General features: G+C 42.7%; 1 protein-coding gene across 1 annotated transcript in view; it reads left to right on the top strand.

Annotated features, from left to right (window-relative positions):
* The first annotated feature begins 922 nt into the window (after positions 1–922).
* The window catches only part of POC5 (POC5 centriolar protein), a 39,352-nt gene continuing 34,554 nt past the window's right edge, over positions 923–5,720 (top strand). Inside the window, exon 1 of the mRNA XM_017527672.2 lies at positions 923–1,088. The gene's annotated coding sequence lies outside the window, so the exon portion shown is untranslated. The remainder of the gene's footprint in view (positions 1,089–5,720) is intronic.

Below are 5,720 nucleotides of genomic sequence, written 5' to 3'. Positions count from 1 at the left end.
TTGCCCAGGCAGGAGTGCTATGGTGAGATCTCAGCTCACCGCAACTTCCACCTCCTGGGTTCAGGAGATTCTCCTGCCTCAGCTTTCAGAGTAGCTGGGACTACAGGCATGAGCCACCACACTGGGCTAATTTTTGTATTTTTAGTAGAGACGGGGTTTCACCATGTTGGCCAGCCTAGTCTTAAACTCCAGACCTCAAGTGATCTGCCCGTCTCGTTTTCTCAAAGTGTTGGGATTACAGGGATGAGCCAACGCACCTGGCCCACACTAGCAATTTCTCAAAGGTAGTCTGCAGACTCCTGCATCAGAATCACTGGCAGTGTGTGTTAAAAACTCAGATTTCCTGACAGTACTCACGACGGAAGGAATCAACAAAGAGCGGTCAGGAATCTTTATGCTTAAAAAGCACCTCCAAGTGATTCTGTTGCAGGGGATCTGTGGATGCAGATGATTTTTTTGCTTTTCATTTTTTTATGCAGAAAGGGTATCCGTATGTTCCCCAGGCTGGTCTCAAACTCCTGGACTCAAGCGATCCACCCACCCAAAGTGCTGGTATTACTGGCATGAGCCACCACACTTGGCCCAGAATTCTGGATTGTTCTTATGCAGACTTAAGCATGAGGACTCACGCCTAGGATACAAGAATTCTTGAAAGCCAGCAGCACACAGCATCAGCAAACTTCAGCCCTGCTCAACGTCGTCTAACCAAATCTGCTCCAGGAGCCGCTTAGCAGCCTGCAGTCGCTCAACAGAACTGAGCACCCGCAGTACTTAATCTCCATGGGCGCTGGGTGGGGCTCCCTAGGACCCCACCTCCCCTCAACCTGCGGAGCCAGGGGGCGGGGCTCCCCAAAGTAATTCCGGCTTCTCCTGACAGCGGTCCAACGCTCCGCCCCCAGATCTCGGGCCAATCAAATGGCACATTGCTAAAGCAAAGGACCAATGCACAGGGCTGTCCTTAATTCCTCCCTGCAGTTTGAAACTGTCAGGTTGCTTCCTAGGTAGCGGCTGTCCTTGCTGAGGCTGCGGCTGCCAGACGGCTAGGAGGCGCAGAGTGAAGAGTCAGGATTTGGTAGCCATTGGCCACGGTGGGTAGCAGAGCTCCGAGCAGACCTTGCGTCCCTGGCGGAAGTAGTGGAGTAAGATTTAAAGTTCTTTGGCGCGGGCTTCCTTCCCTGGGGCTCTTTCCCAGACACGGGTGATTCTGCCGTTGTGCTGGAAGGTCCTAAAGGTTCCCCTCCGAAGCGTCTGGGAAGAGGGCAGGAGTGAGGGATGCTGACCAGTTACTGTCACCAGAGGCTCTGGTCACTTAAACGTAGGAAAAGAATAACCATGTATAAAGTTCTGTGTGCTTAAGTAAGATTTTTGTTAAAACAGGCTGGGTCGGAAGATCATGAAAGAAAACTATGGCATTTGCTTACCGCAGGCGTCTTTTCCCCTCTGCTAACAGTCCTGCCTTGGGAGGGGCTGGTGCGCCCCCCTCCTTACGTGCAGCTAGGCCTGGTGAAGGGCACAGGGGACGTCACCCTGCTGCTAGTTTGCATGTAAATTCACTCTTCCTTTGCCTCTTGGGGGATCCATTTGAATTCCCATACCCCTGTTTTCCTGTCAGCCAGGTAATTACGAAGATGTTATTTTATGTCTGGCAACAGAAAAGCACACAAAAGTTTTGATCTTGTTTTCTGATACCTTGGGTTAGAGACAACTGAAAATGTAGTCAACTAATGTACATCTGCCACCCATTAAAGTAGTTTCCATTTTTCTCCTTTGTTTCCGAACCTAGAAAGAGTAAGAAAAATGCTACTGTTGTAGGGTTTCAAATAACTCATACCTTGTTGACAGAAAGCAGAGCAGATGGAAGATGGCATATTTTCAAAAGTGCGGTGGGTTTTTTTGTGTCTGCAGTGCCCATATTAAGAAACAATTTTTGAGGTCTGACCATACTTACCAGCTCATTTTTAAAATAATCAGCACCGCCCCACTCCCCACTCCTGTTTCCTGCCTGGTCTCAAACCCTGAAAGAAGAAGTGAATAAAAATATAAATGGACCAAGTTATCACAGTGGTAGATTTGAAATCAGTGAAGCAGCCATTCCTTGCTGCAGATACATGTGCTTATTTTACCCTCCCTAATTGACTTAACTAAAGACAGTCATGCTGAGATTTAGTTTACTTAGCATGTGTATGCACAGTGATACTCACTGGAAAAAGTTGAAATTTCCTTTGCACAGTCTAGTTCCAGCCTGTGTTTCCATTCTAATTTTGCACTTTTGCCTGTGTCTTCCTTTTCTGTTTCAATTTCCTCATCTCTCATTTGTTTATTTTTTTTATTATATTATTAAGTTCTGGGATGCATGTGCAGAATGTGCAGGTTTGTTACATAGGTATACACGTGCCATGGTGGTTTACTGCACCCATTAACCTGTCATCTAAATTAGGTGTTTCTTCTAATGCTATCCCTCTCCTAGCCCCTATCCCCCTAACAACAGACCTCTATGTGTGATGTTCCCCTCCCTGTGTCCATGTGTTCTCATTGTTCAGCTCCCACTTGTGAATGAGAGCATGTGGTCTTTGGTTTTCTATTCCTGTGTTAGTTTGCTGAGAATGATGGTTTCTAGCTTCATCCATGTCCCTGCAAAGGACATGAACTCCTTCTATTTTATGGCTGCATAGTATTCCATGGTGTATATGTGCCACATTTTCTTTATTCATTCTATCACTGATGGGCATTTGGGTTGATTCCAAGTCTTTGCTATTGTGAACAGTGCTGCAATAAACATGTGTGCATGTGTCAATATAGTAGAATGATTTATAATCTTGTGGGTATATACCCAGTGATGAGATTTCTGGGTCAAGTGACATTTCTGGTTCTAGATCCTTGAGGAATTGCCACACTGTCTTCCACAATGGTTAAACCAATTTACACTTCCACCAACAGTATTAAAAGCATTCCTGTTTCTCCACATCCTCTCCAGCATCTGTTGTTTCCTGATTTTTTAATGATCGCCATTCTAACTGCCATGAGATTGTATCTCAGTGAGGTTTTGATTTGTATTTCTCTAATGACCAGTGATGAGCTTTGTTTCATATGTTTGTTGGCCGCATAAGTGTCTTCTTTTGAGAAATGTCTGTTCATATCCCTTGCCCACTTTTTGATGGGGTTGTTTTTGTCTTGTAAATTTGTTCAAGTTCTTTGTAGGTTCTGGATATTAGCCCTTTGTGAGATGGATAGATTGCAAAAATTTTCTCCGATTTTGTAGGTTGCCCGTTCACTCTGATGATCATTTCTTTTGATGTGCAGAAGCTTTTTAGTTTAATTAGATCCCATTTGTCAATTTTGGCTTTTGTTGCCATTGCTTTTGTAAATTATCAAGACAAAATTAGAGAAAAAAGTATGAAAAGGAACAAAGAAAGCCTTCAAGAAATATGGGACTATGTTGAAAGACCAAACCTATGTTTGATTAATGTACCTGAAAGTGACAGGGAGAATGGAACCAAGCTGGAAAACACCCTTCAGGATATTATCCAGGAGAACTTCCCCAACCTAGCAAGACAGGCCAACATTCAAATTCAGGAAATACAGAGAACACCATAAAGATACTCCTTGAGAAGAGCAACCCCAAGATGCATAATTGTCAGATTCACCAAAGTTGAAATGAAGGAAAAAATGTTAAGGGCAGCCAGAGAGAAAGGTTGGGTTACCCACAAAGGGAAGCCCATCAGACTAATAATAGATCTTTCTGCAGAAACCCTGCAAGCCAGAAGAGAGTGGGGCCGATGTTCAACATTCCTAAAAGAATTTTCAACCCAGAATTTCATATCCAGCTAAGCTTCATAAGCAAAGGAGAAATAAAATTCTTTACAGACAAGCAAATGCTGAGAGATTTTTGTCACCACTAGGCCTGCCTCATAAGAGCTCCTGAAGGAGGCACTAAATATGGAAAGGAGAAACCAGTATCAGCCACTGCAAAAACATACCAAATTGCAAAGACCATCGACACTATGAAGAAACTGCATCAACTAATGGGCAAAATAACCAGCTAGCATCATAATGATAGGATCAAATTCACACATAACTATATTAACCTTAAATGTAAATGGTCTGAATGCCCTAGTTAAAAGACATAGACTGGCAAATCGGATAAAGAATCAAGACCCATCAGTATGCTGTATTCAGGAGAGCCATCTCATGTGCAAAGACACACTTAGGCTCCAAATAGAGGGATGGAGGAAGATTTACCAAGTACATGGAAAGCAAACAAACCAAACAAACAAACAAAAAGGGATTGCAATCCTAGTCTCTGATAAAACAGACTTTAAACCAACAAAGATCGAAAAAGAGAAGGCTATTACATAATGGTAAAGGGATCAATGCAAAAAGAAGAGCTAACTATCCTGAATATATATGTACCCAATACAGAAGCACCCAGATTTATAAAGCAAGTTCTTAGAGACCTAGAAAGAGATTTCTTATTTATTTTTCAGGCCACTGTGACTGAGACCTAAAATTGTTTTACTTTCCACTGAAATTGTTCAAGCAAATGTTTCAGCAACCTCCAAATTGCCCAATTCTATCCAATCCTCATGGTTCTTTGGCATCTAACTAACTCTGTTCTCAAAGTTGTTATGATCCTGCTCCCATAGTTTTAATGTTCTGACTTCCTTTGCTGACTGCTCTTCTTCTCTTGCCCTTTAGATGTTAGTGGTTCTGGCTTTAACCCTCTTCTCATTCACAGTAGTAGTCTTTAACTGTATTAGGGCTGTGGTCCCCTCTGAATATATATTGAAAGCTAAAGATCTTCTTTCTAGAAAAATATACATAAGCCTTTATGATAAAAATATTGCATACAAATCAGGTGTATGGACATGATATGGTTAGTTTTATGTTCCCACCCAAATCTCAGTTTGAATTGTAATCCCCACGTGTAGAGGGAGGGAAGTGATTGGATTATAAGGGCGATCCTCTTGCCTGCTTCCCCTTCTGCCATAATTGTAAGTTTCCTGAGGCCTCCCCAGAGATGCAGAATGTGAGTCAATTAAAACTCTTTTCTTTATAAATTATCCTGTTTGGGGCAGTTCTTTACAGCAGTGTGAGAACATACTAATACAGGACCTCAGGCTAAAAAATTTTTCTCACACTTCTTTTTGTAGGTGACCTCATCCATTCCCTTTTTTCAGGAGTTCCTATTATGCTGATGATTCCTCAAACTGGATCTCTAACTTGTACCTCCAGTGCAGGGCTCCCACAATGCTTAACTCCAGGAAACACCATTCACAGTGTAGCCATTGTGAATGGCAGTCCTTGGAATGGGGTACTGTATAGCCAGTGTGACCACAGACTGCATACCTGCAGCTTTACCCTGGTGCCTCAGAGGCAACCTCATACCCGACTCATCTGATATGGAACTTATTGTCCTTCCTCCCAACCTGCTCATCTTCCTACCTTCCTTGCCTTGGTGAGTGGCACTATCTATCTAGTTACCCAAACCAGAGATCTAGAAGCCATCAACAGTTCTTTTTAACCCCTTAATCAATCATTGATCATTTTCTCTTACCATAGCACAGCTGTCTTGTAGTCATACCCTCCATCCCCTTCCCATTGATCTTTCTAGACTTAGGTCATTTATTTCCTTAATTACTATCAAAGAGGACATTTATCTCTTGGACTATTGCAGTCAGCTCTCAATTGATATCTCTCTCTTTTTTTTTTTTTTTTTTTTT

Source organism: Cebus imitator, unplaced genomic scaffold (assembly GCF_001604975.1).
Source record: "Cebus imitator isolate Cc_AM_T3 unplaced genomic scaffold, Cebus_imitator-1.0 Scaffold50, whole genome shotgun sequence".
NCBI lineage: Eukaryota > Metazoa > Chordata > Mammalia > Primates > Cebidae > Cebus > Cebus imitator.
This window is presented reverse-complemented; position numbering and strand designations above follow the sequence as displayed.